Source organism: Mustelus asterias, chromosome 20 (assembly GCF_964213995.1).
Source record: "Mustelus asterias chromosome 20, sMusAst1.hap1.1, whole genome shotgun sequence".
Taxonomy (NCBI): domain Eukaryota; kingdom Metazoa; phylum Chordata; class Chondrichthyes; order Carcharhiniformes; family Triakidae; genus Mustelus; species Mustelus asterias.
In genome coordinates this window covers 8,328,639-8,345,868 of record NC_135820.1, presented here as the reverse complement: position 1 = coordinate 8,345,868, position 17,230 = coordinate 8,328,639, and positions in this window count along the sequence as shown.

Below are 17,230 nucleotides of genomic sequence, written 5' to 3'. Positions count from 1 at the left end.
GCGACCCAACTGAACCTTGTTTTTTCATCCTTACAAATGCTTCCTTTTTCCCCTTGACAAAACATTCAAACTCTTTTGTGAACCATGGTTCCCTCACTCGACCATTTCCTCCCTGCCTGACAGGGACATATCTATCAAGGACACTCAGTATTTGTTCCTTGAACAAGCTCCACTTTTCATTTGTGCCTTTCCCTGACAGTTTCTGTTCCCATATTATGCTCCCTAATTCCTGCCTAATCGCGTCATAATTACCCCTCCCCCAATTATAAACCTTGCCCTGACGTACGGCCCTATCCCTCTCCATTGCAATAATGAAAGACATCGAATTGTGGTCACTATCTCCAAAGTGCTCTCCCACAATCAAATCTAACACTTGGCCCGGTTCATTACCCAGTACCAAGTCCAATATGGCCCCACCTCTTGTCGGCCTATCCACATATTGTGTTAGGAAACCCTCCTGCACACACTGCACAAAAACTGCCCCATCCGAACTATTCGACCTATAAAGGTTCCAATCAATATTTGGAAAGTTAAAGTCACGCACGACAACTACCCTGTGACCTCCACACATATCCATAATCTGCTTTGCAATTTCTTCCTCCACATCTCTATTACTATTTGGGGGCCTATAGAAAACTCCTAACAATGTGACCGCTCCTTTCCTATTTCTAACTTCAGCCCATATTACCTCAGTATGCAGATCCCCCTCAAAGTGCCTTTCCGCAGCCGTTAAACTATCCTTGATTAACAATGCTCCTCCTCCACCTCTTTTACCAGCTTCCCTACACTTACTGAAACATCTATACCCCGGAACTTCCAACAACCATTCCTGTCCCTGTTCTAACCTTGTCTCCGTAATGGCCACAACATCGTAGTCCCAAGTACCAATTCATGCTCCAAGTTCATCTACCTTGTTCCAGATGCTTCTTGCATTGAAGTAGACACACTTCAACCCACCTTCCTGTCTGCTGGTACACTCCTGCGACCTTGATACCCTCCTCAGTACCTCACTACACTCAACACTGGCTACTGGACTACAGCTCGTTTTCCTATCCTCCTGACAAATTAGTTTAAACCCCCCCCCCCCGAAGAGCCGTAGCAAATTTCCCTCCCAGGATATTGGTGCCCCTCTGGTTCAGGTGCAAACCATCCTGTTTGTACAGGTCCCACCTTCCCCAGAATGTGCTCCAATTATCCATGTAACTGAAACCCTCTCTCCTACACCATCCCTGCAGCCACATGTTTATCTGCACTCTGTCCCTGTTCCTCAACTCGCTATCACGTGGCACCGGCAACAAACCAGAGATGACAACATGGTTTGTCCTGGCTCTCAGCTTCCACCCTAGCTCCCTAAATTCCTGTTTAAAATCCCTGTCCCTTCTCTTACCTATGTCGTTGGTACCGATGTGTACCACGACTTGTGGACTGTTCCCCCTCCCCCTTAAGGATCCTGAAAACATGGTCCGAGACGTCACGGACCCTGGCACCCGGGAGGCAACATACCATCCGTGAGTCTCTTTCGCTGCCACAGAACCTCCTATCTGTCCCTCTAACTATCAAGTCCCCAATAACTATTGCTCTCCTGCTCTCCCCCCTTCCCTTCTGAGCCACAGGGACGGACTCAGTGCTGGAGATCCGGTCACCGCGGCTTACCACTGGTAGGTCGTCCCCCTCAACAGTATCCAAAGCGGTATACTTGTTGCCGAGGGGAACGACCACAGGGGATCCCTGTACTGACTGCTTCCTCCCCGCCCCTCTCACCGTCACCCATCTATCTTCATTCTTCGGAGTAACTACATCCCTGAAGCTTCTATCCATGGCCACCTCTGCTTCCCGAATGATCCAAAGTTCATCCAGCTCCAGTTCCCTAACGCAGTTTTTGAGGAGCTGGAGATGGGTGCACTTCCCACAGGTGAAATCAGCAGGGACACTGACGGCATCCCTCACCTCAAACATTCTGCAGGAGGAACATTGCACTGTCTTACCTGCCATCCCCTCGAGATAACTTGCGGACAAGACAAGAAAAAGAAAGAGCTTACCTGATATTCACTCACCCCCTTTAGGTTAGAGAAAAAAAAGCTTACCTTCTCCCACTCCGAGTCTTTTTTTTAGGTTAGAGGAGGGGGGTGGGTGGGATACACTTAACATGTAGTGTATCAGGTTTCCTCCCCGTTCAAATTTATTGGACAAAAACCTTCCCAGGCCTCTCCGCGGCCTACTTCCGGTTTCCTGTTTCCTGTTGCACTCAAAAAAAGCTCCATCTTTTTTGTCGGGGTCCCCTGGGCCGGGATTTTATTCCTGAAGCCCTGTAAATTGGGGTGGGAACCGAGGATTCGTGTGCTGGTCCTGGGGGTACAGGGTGTGGGTTATAGTGGCTTGTCGGGCCGGTCCTTCGAGGGGCATGGGTCGGGGTCCATCGTCGGGGAACCGCTGAGATGGTCGTGTGGGGTAGTTGGATGGTGCCGACAGTCCCGGGCAAAATGGTTGGGTTGCCCGCAGGTATAATACTGTTCTTGTGGGTGTGGGCCTCTGGGCTCAGCTCTATATTGTTCTCGGTGTCGGGGGTTGGGCCTATGTCCTGTGCGGCCTTGTGGTTCCCTGTGTCAGCGATCAGCAGGATTATATGGGTGTGCGGGGTTTGCTGGTCCCCTGAAATTTGGTGGTTCCCTACAGTCCCGGGCAAAATGGTTGGGTTGCCCGCAGTTGTAACACTGTGCTTGTGGGGGTGCATATCTGGGGCTGGTTTTATCTTGTTCCCTGTACCTGGGGTTGGGAATATATCGGGGTTCTGCGCAGGGCTGCGGTTTTCTGTATCGATGATTGGCAGGGGTATATGGGGGTGAGTTTCCCAGTCCCCTGTTTCCACCTCCCCCTTCGTTACGCCAAACTGGGGCCAGGTCTGTGTGGATCGGGTTCATCATTCCGTGTTTTGTGGGCTTGGGGGGTGTCTGTTTGTCTGACTTCCCGTTCCCACACACGAGTCATTTTGCGGATGGCCCAGGCTTCAGTGTGTGTATTATCATCAGGGTCAAAATTCTCACAGGCTTTCCGACTCCTCTCGGTGGCGTGTGCTATCAGGGTCCGGATCCATGTGGGCCGGTGGTGTGCATTTAATTGGACTCGATTTAATTGGCCGAAAACCGCAACAAATTGGTTCCATAGTCGGCCAGCATAGGCTGTCGGGTGTTCCCCTCGCTTTTGTTGGCAGTTGTTTAAGCCTTGTACCGGGTCATCCCTATTATAGCCTATGGCGGCCAGCATGGCTGCCTTCATTTCTGGTATGGTTCCCCCGGCCACGTTCTGGGGTTCGGGTAGGGCGGAACGGATGGCAGGACTTAAACATAACAGAATAAGCCTCTGCCTCGTCTAGGCCGTTTAAAACACGATATTGGGTGACCTGGTCAAAGAGAGCATATGGATCCCCAGGGAGATCCAATCACTTTAGCTATGTCAGTGAGCTGTGTCATGGTGTATTGAGTTACATAAGTCACATTGTGGTTCTGTCCGTCCTGTCGTTGGGTGGTGAGCGGATTCATCGGTACAGGAACCAGATTAGTGACTGGGCTTATTGGGATGGTGAAAGGACTAGGACCTGAGACTGAGTTTTCCGAGATGGGGGCTGGATTAGGTGGTGCCGTTGGTTCCACTACCGGGAAGGGAGGTGGGGGTTCCCAGTCGGCAGCGACGCTAGCTGTTGCATAATGGCAGGCATCCTCTTCTAAATCCCTCCACTCTACCCCGGGTCACTATCCCCTGTTTCGGTCGTGTATGCACACATTACACCCCTTTTTATGGCTAGTTGTGATTTTAAATCTTCAATCTCGCGCAGGCATTTGGAGTGTTCTGTTGCGCAGGCTGTATTTACTTTTCCTGCTTGGTGCAAAACTTTTACTGCAGCCTGTAGATCGCTGCATTTACGTTTAACTTCCTCTACCTGTTGCAGCGCAGCCTCTCTCTCACTGACAGCGCGCTGTGCCTTTTGGTAGGCTTTATCACATTGAGCCTGGAATTAGCTCATGTGTATCATATTAATCTGGTTCCTTTCCTTTCGTGTGTCTACCTCTGCTTCCAATTGTTGTACACGCGTGGTAGCACTCATTAAGTCCTGCTTTAGTTGGGTTACCTGGGCTTCTCTGTCCCCTTTAACCTGGATAATCTCTGCTTCTCTACCAAGGAGCTGTTCGAGACAACTAGCAGTCGCAATCGCCTTCCTAAGCTTGGGAACCCTTTTACCCACTTCCTTATGGGCACGACTCTGTGGTGGACCTCAGTTGTGCCTTTGTCCTATATGGACCACCGTTGTGTGTGTTTGTCATACCTGGACACATCCCCTTCCAGTTTGGTTCCTCCCCTCAGCACCTAGTATAAAGGTGGCTGTCTCCTCCCCCTTGTTCAGTCCAGGTCGGTTAATTGTTGGGATCTGCTCCTGATTCTGTTGTGAATAAAAGCCTACACTTATATTGGCATATCGGTAGTCTTTCGCCTTATTGATAGTGCATCAATTTTATTCACAACAGTTACTAGTATGGAGCAGTTTCTAAAACCCGACAAGTTAGCTTTAGACCCTCAAGAGGTTGGAGCCTCTGATAAATTTGATCATTGGTTGGACTGCTTCGAAGCATTCGTCGACACCGCTACGGCCATCGACACCGACGCTGCTAAACTCCACGTGCTCCGCGCCCGGGTAAGCGAAACTGTCTATGGAATCTTCCGGGACGCTGCTACTTACGCGGACGCTATCGAACTCCTAAAAGGGCAGTTCCGAAAGAGCCCTAACGTGGTTTACGCCAGACACCTCCTAACTACCCGCAAACAGCAGCCAGGAGAATCGTGCGCCCAATTTCTGCGCGCCCTGCGAGTCCTCGCCCGAGCATGCGACTGTAAGGCTGTTTCAGCAGCTCAGAACACGGAGGATCTGATCCGCGACGCCTACGTTGCGGGCATTGAGTCTACATACATCCAGCAGCGTCTGCTGGAACAAGATGACCTAGACCTCCGGAAAACGGCCACGATGGCTGAAACGTTAGAAGCAGCCTCCCATAATCTCGGGTCTTACCTTGGATCCCGTTCCACCGACGGCTCCACTGCGACGGCTGCTCCAGCAGGGCCCAAATGTTACTTTTGTGGCCTCCCTAAGCACCCTCGGCGTCACTGCCCGGCAAAGGATGCGATTTGCTCCGGATGCGGTAAGCTAGGCCACTTTGTTAAAGTCTGCAGAGCAAAGCCGCTTCTGAAGACTCGTGGAGCCATGTGTGCTCCGAGGGCGCGGCCATCTTTGATGCAGGCGGCGGCTGCGCGCGAATCGCCATCTTGGATGCGGTCACCGGAAGTGCGGGAATCGCCATCTTTGATGCGGTCACCGGAAGTGCGGGAGTCGCCATCTTTGAGACTGGCATCAAGGCAAGCTGAGCAGGAAGCTTCATCCGTGACGTCATCAGACGGCGACGAAGATGGATTCTTCTTTAATTCAACAGTGGCATCGATTTGCCTGGACCAGTCGCAGCCACATCAACTCTCCAAGTCCATAATGGAGATCAAGGTAAATGGTTATGCAGAAAACTGCCTGTTTGACTGTGGGAGCACGGAAAGTTTTATACACCCTCGCACAGTGCGTCAATATGCCCTTCCCGTGCGACCCTGGAGCCAGACCATCTCCATGGCCTCGAATTCTCACTCAGTGGAGGTCCTCGGGTGCTGCTTGGTGACGCTGACGGTACAGGGCACAGTCTATGAGCGTTTTCGGCTCCTCGTGCTGCCGCGACTCTGCGCAGCTGTACTGCTGGGGTTAGATTTCCTCAGCCATCATAGGAGCGTCACCCTGCAGTATGATGGCCCTTATCCTCCGCTCTCCGTCTGCCAGGCACCGTCACTGCAGCGCCCCTCGCGCACCACCTGCAGTCTCTCGACCCTCAAGATCACCCCCCCCCCGTTATTTGATAACCTCACCCCGGATTGTAGGCCTATAGCCACCAAGAGTAGGCGCTATAGTGCGGATGACCGGGCCTTCATTCGGTCCGAGGTACAACGTTTGCTCCAGGAAGGGATTATCCAGGCCAGCACCAGCCCCTGGAGGGCGCAAGTGGTCGTAGTTAAATCGGGGGAGAAACACCGCATGGTGATTGACTACAGCCAGACCATAAACAGGTATACCCAACTAGATGCATATCCTCTTCCCCGTATCGCGGACATAGTCAACCACATCGCGCACTATAGGGTTTTTTCAACGATCGATTTGAAATCGGCTTACCACCAGCTCCCTATCCGCTCGGAGGATCGCCCATATACTGCCTTTGAGGCGGATGGCCGCCTCTACCAGTTCCTCCGAGTCCCCTTTGGTGTCACCAATGGGGTCTCAGTCTTCCAACGGGCCATGGATCAAATGGTGGACCAGCACGGACTACAGGCCACTTTCCCGTATCTGGATAACGTCACCATCTGCGGCCATGACCTGCAGGACCATGATGCCAACCTACAAAAATTCCTTCGTACGGCCACTCTCCTGAACCTCACATACAATGAGGCGAAGTGTGTTTTCCGGACACGCCGCCTCGCCATCCTTGGGTACGTGATAGAAAATGGTGTCCTTGGCCCCGACCCAGCCCGTATGCGTCCCCTTATGCAGCTTCCCCTCCCTACTACCCTCAAAGCACTGAGGAGATGCCTGGGCTTCTTCTCCTATTATGCCCAGTGGGTTCCCCGTTACGCAGATAAAGCCCGTCCGCTCCTAAAATCGACCTCTTTTCCCCTGGCGGAGGAGGCCTGTCGGGCCTTCGATGACATCAAAGCGGACATCGCGAAGGCCGCGATGCACGCTGTGGACGAATCCATCCCATTCCAAGTGGAAAGTGATGCGTCTGACTTTGCCCTAGCTGCCACCCTTAACCAGAGGGGCCGTCCGGTGGCCTTCTTTTCCCGGACCTTACAAGGCCCTGAGATTCGACACTCCTCGGTCGAGAAGGAGGCCCAGGCCATCGTGGAAGCCGTCCGGCATTGGCGCCATTATCTCGCGGGCCAACGATTCACCTTAATTACGGACCAGCGGTCAGTTGCCTTCCTGTTTAACACCAGGCAAAAGGGCAAGATTAAGAATGACAAGATCTTGCGGTGGAGGATTGAGCTCTCCACCTACAGATATGACATCATGTACCGGCCTGGGAAGCTCAATGAGCCCCCAGACGCCCTGTCCCGTGGATCATGTGCCAGTGCCCAACTAGACCAGCTACAGTCCCTCCATAACGACCTCTGTCACCCGGGTGTCACCAGATTTTTCCATTTTGTCAAGTCCCGTAACCTGCCCTTCTCCCTTGAGGAAGTCCGGACGATTACCAGGCAATGCAGGGTCTGCGCTGAGTGCAAACCGCAGTTCTACCGGCCAGGTAGGGCGCACCTTGTAAAGGCCACTCGCGCGTTCGAGCGCCTTAGCGTTGATTTTAAAGGCCCCCTCCCCTCCTCTAACCGCAATGTTTATTTCCTGAATATCATTGACGAATACTCACGTTTCCCTTTTGCCTTCCCCTGCTCGGACATGACCACGGCTACAGTGATTCGGACCCTGAACAAGCTCTTCACCCTGTTCGGCTTCCCAGCCTATATTCATAGCGACCGTGGGTCCTCTTTCATGAGTGATGAGCTGAGGCAGTACCTGCTCGCCAAAGGCGTTGCCTCCAGCCGCACCACTAGCTATAACCCCAGGGGCAATGGTCAAGTAGAGCGGGAGAACGCAACCGTCTGGAAGGCCGTTCTATTAGCGTTACGGTCTAGGGGCCTTCCAGTCAGCCGTTGGCAAGACGTCCTTCCGGACGCATTACATTCCATTAGGTCACTCTTGTGCACAGCGACCAATACGACCCCTCACGAGCGGATGTTTTCATTTCCCAGGAAGTCCTCCTCGGGTACTTCGCTCCCGGATTGGCTGATGTCCCCGGGACCCGTCCTGCTTCGGAAGCATGTCCGGACCCATAAGGCAGATCCCTTGGTCGAGGAGGTCCAACTGCTCCATGCTAATCCCCAATATGCTTATGTAGCGTACCCTGATGGGCGGGAGGACACGGTTTCTGTCCGTGACTTGGCACCCGCGGGTGCCCCGGAGGTCACCACGTCCTTCCGCCCCACGGTCCCTGGTGTCGTCCATTCGGAGACTGCTACGCCTCTTCCTCCCTCAGTCCCTGTCCCCAATGTAGTGTGCCCAGAGCCTGTTGCAGCCCCCCACCCCCCAGCTCCAGTTCCCACTGTTCCCCATACGCCACCAGGGCCACAGCCCATTCCTCTCGCCCCTATGTACAGCTCGCTTGAGTCGCCGGAGCCGTCGCCACGCAGTACCCGACGACTGGACGGGACGACGGATCGGTCCGCTTCACACCACCCAGCGCCTTCTCTCGACGCTCACTGTACGGAGCCTGGGCCGACATCGCTCCCTGCTCGGACGACTCTGCGACCTGCACTACGACGATCACGACGACGGATCAAGCCACCGGTTCGTCTGGACTTGTGATATTGTTTCCGCTTCACCCCCGTGTTGTTTTTTTAAAAGGAAGGGGTGAATGTGGTGGACCTCAGTTGTGCCTTTGTCCTATATGGACCACCGTTGTGTGTGTTTGTCATACCTGGACACATCCCCTTCCAGTTTGGTTCCTCCCCTCAGCACCTAGTATAAAGGTGGCTGTCTCCTCCCCCTTGTTCAGTCCAGGTCGGTTAATTGTTGGGATCTGCTCCTGATTCTGTTGTGAATAAAAGCCTACACTTATATTGGCATATCGGTAGTCTTTCGCCTTATTGATAGTGCATCAGACTCCAACAATTCTCTCCCTTGGATCCCAGATCCGGTTTCGGGGCGTCACCGCACTGCACCCATTTGGGCCACTTATGGTTCAAATATATACGGAGGACTTCCTCCCATTCGGCATGACTGGCCATAATTATTTCCTTTTAGGATTTGCCACTTGAGTATAGGTAAGGGATTGGGGTAGGGGTCCGGTTTTCACTAAAATCCCTCCAGTAGATTTTACCCAAATTCCCTTGACTATCCTAGTTCTAACGACACAGTTTGTCCACCTCGTGTTACAGACACCAGGTCATGGCCCAATTTACTTGTCGAATCTGTATTGGTCCTTCACTCACTTAAGACTGGCCATTACGTGGGGCAACTTGCCCTCTTAATTCAGGCTCAGACAGAGTGTTGGAGAATACCGGGTTGCAGGTTCGACTTCGGAGCAACGTATCACCTCTTATCGAAGTCCCGTCTGGGGTGCCAAATGTTGTACCTGTTAATTCTCAGATACTTTCGACCAGTTTGCTTACTCCAAGGTTTTACCCCGGTGCCCTTATTTGCAAGATGGACAAAGAACACAAGTAAAAGTTCAATAGGTTTATTCATAATAACACTATTAACCCTTAAATTACCCACATAAAACAAGAGGATACCCCAGATTCAAGTATACTACCCACAAAGATGGTTTTGTTAAGCTGCAGGCTCGATTCTCTGAGTCCCTCTGGTCCGTCGTCATGACGGTGAGTCTTGATGGCAGCTTCCTCCTTCCTTCCTTCTTTGGTCAGTCTTCCGAATGGTCAAGGTCGCCTCCCTTGTCGAGTCTTCGCCGCTGGTGTGTCTGAAACGTGTCCCTTTATCCCCCTGCCTGCTTGCCTTTCCAGAAACTTCTCTGGCTTCCGGCCAATGAGGTCCCAGGAGGGGGTTCCAATACCCAGTGAGTTTCTTAATGTCTGCCTGACAGGGCACCAGGGTCCGCCCCCAGGTATCCATCTCCATGCTGTTGCTTACACCTAACCTGTTATCAGATCATAGAATCATAGAAACCCTACAGTGCAGAAAGAGGCCATTTGGCCCATTGAGTCTGCACCGACCACAATCCCACCCAGGCCCTACCCCTATATCCCTACATACTTTACCCACTAATCCCTCTAACCTATGCATCTCAGGACACTAAGGGGCAGTTTTAGCATGGCCAATCAACCCAACCCACACATCTTTGGACGGTGGGAGGAAACCGGAGCACCCGCAGGAAACCCACGCAGACACGAGGAGAATGTGCAAACTCCACACAGACAGTGACCCAAGCCTGGAATCGAACCCAGGTCCCTGGAGCAGTGAAGCAGCAGTGCTAACCACTGTGCTACAGTGCCACTCTAAGGTAAGGTAACTGCAGGAACTCTCGGTGACAGAAAGTCTGGCCCGATCTGGGCTTCTAACAATAGGCCGGTGCATTTCAATGGGGTGCAATGATCTCCTGCTAAGTATCAGTAGAGTGCAATGACCTTTGGTGGGTGGTTGATGAGTCAGGCCCAGACATGTTTGCGTATTTGTACAATTGGCCTGTCCGAGGTTTGACTGTGTTTGATTTTAATATGCCCAATTCTTTAATTTAGGCTATCCAATTTAATCAGCCTTAAAACTAGGCCCTGATTATATTACCACACCTCTGACACTGAAATTTAATAGGATATGGGCCCCATACTCTGGGGATCTCTCATTGTGTTGTACCCTCAGATGACGATTATCGAGAATGTCAACTTCAGTGATTAGGCTGGTGACAGTCTGTTCTAACTCTCCATAAACTCTCTCAACCCAGCCTCTGATTTTCTGTACTGCTTTTCTGGTCTTCATTTCTGGATGAAAGCGAGCATCCTCCAATCAATTCATGGGTTGTTGGAAGAGGTTGCTTTTGGTTCCCAGCGGTGAGTCTCTTCCCGCCATTGTCCGAGGCTGTATCCAGAGTATTCGCGACTCGGGTGGCACAGTGGCACACTGCTGCCTCACAGCTCCAGCGATCTGGCTTTGATTCCCAGCTTGGATCACTGTGTAGAGTTTGCACGTTGTCCCCGTGTCTGCGTGGGTTTCCTCCGGGTGCTCCGGTTTCCCCCCACAGTCCAAAAGACGAGCTTGTTAGATGCATTGGCCATGCTAAATTCTCCCTCAGTGTACCCAAACAGGCGCTGGACTGTGGCGAATAGATTTTCACAGTAACTTCATTGCAGTGTTAAGCCTACTTGTGATGAATAATAAACTTAAATTCAAAACTTACTTTATTGTCCCTTTTTCACCCCGAGCTTGTCTTCCAGCCCCTTGCCTCTTCCCTTTACAAAGACCACTATCTTTATCTCTGTCACCTTCTTCGACTTCACCCTGGCCTCAGCTCATCTGCTCCTGAAAACCTCGACGCTCTCTCGGTTACACTGAGGCTCCAGTTTTTTTTATAGGTGGTCATAAGTTCACCTTAGAGTGCAGGCAAGACTTCCAAGAAATGGCCTGACCTGCATTGTACTTGAGGAAGAGTTGTTTATTGAATTGCAATCACTTTATATGATGTGAGGAAAGTATCTGACAGGTGGAAGTGAGTGACATGCTGGAACTTGCAGGATGGAGCCTAGCTCTACGTTTCGAACATGCTGGTTTCAAAATAATTTATGTTGGGGAGTAAGCTGAGGAAGGAGGACTCCTTTTCTGAACTCTCTCTCTCTCTCTGCTTCACATTGTGTGTGGTTCTGGGGTACTGGTTCCACACACATTGACTCTCACAGGGGTACTGGTTCCACACACATTGACTCTCACAGGGGTACTGGTTCCACACACACTGACTCTCACTGGGGTACGGGTTCCACACACACTGACTCTCACTGGAGTACTGGTTCCACACACATTGACTCTCACAGGGGTACGGGTTCCACACACACTGACTCTCACTGGGGTACGGGTTCCACACACACTGACTCTCACTGGGGTACGGGTTCCACACACACTGACTCTCACTGGGGTACGGGTTCCACACACACTGACTCTCACTGGGGTACGGGTTCCACACACACTGACTCTCACTGGGGTACGGGTTCCACACACACTGACTCTCGCTGGGGTACGGGTTCCACACACACTGACTCTCACTGGGGTACGTGTTCCACACACACTGACTCTCACTGGGGTACGGGTTCCACACACACTGACTCTCACTGGGGTACGGGTTCCACACACACTGACTCTCACTGGGGTACGGGTTCCACACACACTGACTCTCACTGGGGTACGTGTTCCACACACACTGACTCTCACTGGGGTACGTGTTCCACACACACTGACTCTCACTGGGGTACGGGTTCCACACACACTGACTCTCACTGGGGTACGGGTTCCACACATACTGACTCTCACTGGGGTACGTGTTCCACACACACTGACTCTCACTGGGGTACGGGTTCCACACATACTGACTCTCACTGGGGTACGGGTTCCACACACACTGACACTCACTGGGGTACGTGTTCCACACACACTGACTCTCACTGGGGTACGGGTTCCACACACACTGACTCTCACTGGGAGAAGGGTTCCACACACACTGACTCTCACTGGGGTACGGGTTCCACACACACTGACACTCACTGGGATAAGGGTTCCACACACACCAACTCTTACTGGGGTACGGGTTCCACACACACTGACACTCACTGGGATAAGGGTTCCACACACACCAACTCTCACTGGGGTACGAGTTCCACATTCAGTGACTCTCACTGGGGTATGGGTTTCACACACCCCAGAAATGCCACTGGAGAATCCTCATCCGAGTGTAACTTGTCTGCGTTGAGACCTGCAAATTGGAGACAGGATGCGTTGATCCAAAGAACAAAGAAGAACAAAGAACAGTACAGCACAGGAAACAGGCCCTTCGGCCCTCCAAGCCTGTGCCGCTCCTTGGTCCAACTAGACCAATCGTTTGTATCCCTCCATTCCCAAGCTGCTCATGTGACTATCCAGGTAAGTCTTAAACGATGTCAGCGTGCCTGCCTCCACCACCCTACTTGGCAGCGCATTCCAGGCCCCCACCACCCTCTGTGTAAAAAACATCCCTCTAATATCTGAGTTATACTTCGTCCCTCTCACCTTGAGCCCGTGACCCCTCGTGAACGTCACTTCTGATCTGGGTAAAAGCTTCCCACCGTTCACCCTATCTATCCCCTTCATAATCTTGTACACCTCTATTAGATCTCCCCTCATTCTCCGTCTTTCCAGGGAGAACAACCCCAGTTTACCCAATCTCTCCTCATAGCTAAGACCCTCCATACCAGGCAACATCCTGGTAAACCTTCTCTGCACTCTCTCTAACGCCTCCACGTCCTTCTGGTAGTGCGGCGACCAGAACTGGACGCAGTACCCCAAATGTGGCCTAACCAGCGTTCTATACAGCTGCATCATCAGACTCCAGCTTTTATACTCTATACCCCGTCCTATAAAGGCAAGCATACCATATGCCTTCTTCACCACCTTCTCCACCTGTGTTGCCACCTTCAAGGATTTGTGGACTTGCACACCGAGGTCCCTCTGTGTTTCTATACTCCTGATGACTCTGCCATTTATTGTATAACTCCCCCCTACATTATCTCTTCCAAAATGCATCACTTCGCATTTATCCGGATTAAACTCCATCTGCCACCTCTCCGCCCAATTTTCCAGCCTATCTATATCCTGCTGTATTGCCCGACAATGCTCTTCGCTATCCGCAAGTCCAGCCATCTTCATGCCCGACAATGCTCTTCGCTATCTGCAAGTCCAGCCATCTTCGTGTCATCCGCAAACCCCACTTGTGAGAATTTCCAGACATCCATCAACTGGCTTCACACAAGGGAAACTCAAGATTGATGGTGTTGAGACCCTGCAAACTTTATCCTTTATTTTATAAGCCTATTCTCTGAGGCCCATCACTGCAGAGAGACCCGAGGTGCTTTCTCGTTTGTGTATGTGCATGCAATTCCTAAGAAGCGTCAGGTAGTTATACTTCAAGAGTATAGTTGTGTGTTAACCACTTCCTGCAAATTGGCATTAAAGAAGTTCTGTTTTTTAATTCACAATCATTCTAAGTTTATAGAAAGAAGCCTGGTGGAAGTCTCTCTTCTTCTGGTTCCAGTAGAGATGGCAAACAGCCATTTTGCTGAGTAAATTCCAAGGCTTTTTACTCTTATGTGAGGAATAAAAGAATGGCCAGGGTGAGGTTAGGGCCGGTCAAGGACAGTAGTGGGAACTTGTGTATGGAGTCAGTAGAGATAGGCGAGGTGATGAATGAATACTTTTCTTCAGTGTTCACCAAGGAGAGGGGCCATGTTTTTGAGGAAGAGAAGGTGTTACAGGCTAATAGGCTGGAGGAAATAGATGTTCAGAGGGAGGATGTCCTGGCAGTTTTGAATAAACTGAAGGTCGATAAGTCCCCTGGGCCTGATGAAATGTATCCTAGGATTCTTTGGGAGGCAAGGGATGAGATTGCAGAGCCTTTGGCTTTGATCTTTGGGTCCTCACTGTCCACAGGGATGGTGCCAGAATGGCGAATGTTGTTCCTCTGTTTTTGAAAGGGAATAGAAACGACCCTGGTAATTATAGACCGGTTAGTCTTACTTCGGTGGTTGGTAAATTGATGGAAAGGGTCCTTAGGGATGGGATTTACGACCATTTAGAAAGATGCGGATTAATCCGGGATAGTCAGCACGGATTCGTGAAGGGCAAGTCGTGCCTCACAAATTTTATTGAATTTTTTGAGGAGGTAACTAAGTGTGTTGATGAAGTGAGGGCAGTTGATGTCATATACATGGATTTTAGTAAGGCGTTTGATAAGGTCCCCCATGGTCGGCTTATGATGAAAGTGAGGAGGTGTGGGATAGAGGGAAAGTTGGCCGATTGGATAGGTAACTGGCTGTCTGATCGAAGACAGAGGGTGGTGGTGGATGGAAAATTTTCGGATTGGAGGCAGGTTGCTAGCGGAGTGCCACAGGGATCAGTGCTTGGTCCTCTGCTCTTTGTGATTTTTATTAATGACTTAGAGGAGGGGGCTGAAGGGTGGATCAGTAAATTTGCTGATGACACCAAGATTGGTGGAGTAGTGGATGAGGTGGAGGGCTGTTGTCGGCTGCAAAGAGACATAGATAGGATGCAAAGCTGGGCTGAAAAATGGCAAATGGAGTTTAACCCTGATAAATGTGAGGTGATTCATTTTGGTAGGACTAATTTAAATGTGGATGACAGGGTCAAAGGTAGGGTTCTGAAGACTGTGGAGGAACAAAGAGATCTTGGGGTCCATATCCACAGATCTCTAAAGGTTGCCACTCAAGTGGATAGAGCTGTGAAGAAGGCCGATAGTGTGTTAGCTTTTATTAACAGGGGGTTGGAGTTTAAGAGCCGTGGGGTTATGCTGCAACTGTACAGGACCTTGGTGAGACCACATTTGGAATATTGTGTGCAGTTCTGGTCACCTCACTATAAGAAGGATGTGGAAGGGCTGGAAAGAGTGCAGAGGAGATTTACCAGGATGCTGCCTGGTTTGGAGGGTAGGTCTTATGAGGAAAGGTTGAGGGAGCTAGGGCTGTTCTCTCAGGAGTGGAGGAGGCTGAGGGGAGACTTAATAGAGGTTTATAAAATGATGAAGGGGATAGATAGAGTGAATGCTCAAAGACTATTTCCTCCGGTGGATGGAGCTATTACAAGGGGGCATAACTATAGGGTTTGTGGTGGGAGATATAGGAAGGATATCAGAGGTAGGTTCTTTACGCAGAGAGTGGTTGAGGTGTGGAATGGACTGCCTGCAGTGATAGTGGAGTCAGACACTTTAGGAACATTTAAGCGGTTATTGGATAGGCACATGGAGCACACCAGGATGATAGGGAGTGGGATAGCTTGATCTTGGTTTCCGATAAAGCTCGGCACAACATCGTGGGCCGAAGGGCCTGTTCTGTGCTGTACTGTTCTATGTTCTATGTTCTAAATTGAACTTTGAAATTAATGTTGTAATCTACAGAGTTGTGGTGCTAGATAATAGGCACACTCCTTCCACGCCGGTTGTAACAGTGCCCTAAGTTCTGGACTCCTCTCTCTAAACACAACACTTTGACCTTCATTTCGGCCTCCCCTGATAAGGCATCTTGGGAACCTTCAGAGCACCATGCAAAGGCACACTGTCATTGACCGAGCTGTACCCGTCTCAGGTATTGATTTGATTTGATTAGATTTGTTAATAATTTATTGGTATACAGTGAAAAATATTGTTTCTTGCGCGCTATACAGACAAAACATACCGTTCATAGAGAAGGAAAGGAGAGAGCGCAGAATGTAGTGTTACAGTCATAGCTAGGGTGTAGAGAAAGATCAACTTAATGCAAGGTAGGTCCATTCAAAATCCTGGCAACAGCAGGGAAGAAGCTGTTCTTGAGTCGGTTGGTACGTGACCTCAGACTTTTGTATCTTTTTCCCGATGGAAGAAGGTGGAAGAGAGAATGTCCGGAGTGCGTGGGGTCCCTAATTATGCTGGCTGTTTTGCTGAGGCAGCGGGAAGTGTAGACAGAGTCAATGGATGGGAGGCTGGCTTGCGTGATGGATTGGGCTACATTCACGACCTTTTGTACTTTCTTGTGGTCTTAGGCAGAGCAGGAGCCAGACCAAGCTGTGATACAACCAGAGAGAATGCTTGCTGTGATGCATCTGTATATGTTGGTGAGAGTCGTAGCTGACATGCCAAATCATAGAATCCCTACAGTGCAGAAGTGGGCATTCGGCCCGTCAAGTCTGCACTGACTCTCTGACAGAGCACCTGACCCAGGTAAGGGGTACGGATTCCATCCTGTCCCTGGGCACGAGCCTCATCAATGGCACAACAGCTTCGAGAGGTCAAGAGGTGAGCCACAAAGCAAATGCAGCAGGGTTGCAATGCGGAAGGAAGCCATTCATCCCCTCTGGTTCCTGCTAGCTCTGTGAGGGAAAGTCAACAGCCTCACTCGCTCCATCCTCGCCCTAGAACTTGAAAATCCCTTCTGACAATCACGATTGCCTCTCAGACAGTGCATTCCATATCACAATCGCTCGCTGCTTGCGGGAAAAGAAACTTGTCTTTCCTGTCACCATCGGTTAATTGGCCAATCGTCTTAATTTGGTGTCTGCCTGCCTCCTGTCTCGTGGGCACGGCAGAGGCGGCAGGTTTTATTTTTCATTCATTCGTGGACATGGCTGGCCAGCATTTATTGCCTGTCCGTAGTTGCCAGAGTTTAGAGTCAACCACATGTATTTCTGGAGTCACATGTAGGCCCGACCAGGTAAAGATGGCCGATTTCCTTCCTTAAAGGACATTAGTGACCCAGATGGATTTTTCCAACAATGGTTTCACGGTCATCAGTAGATTCTAAATTCCAGGTATTTTTTATTGAGCTCAAATTCCACCGTCGGCTGTGGTGGGATTCGAACGTTAGCTGA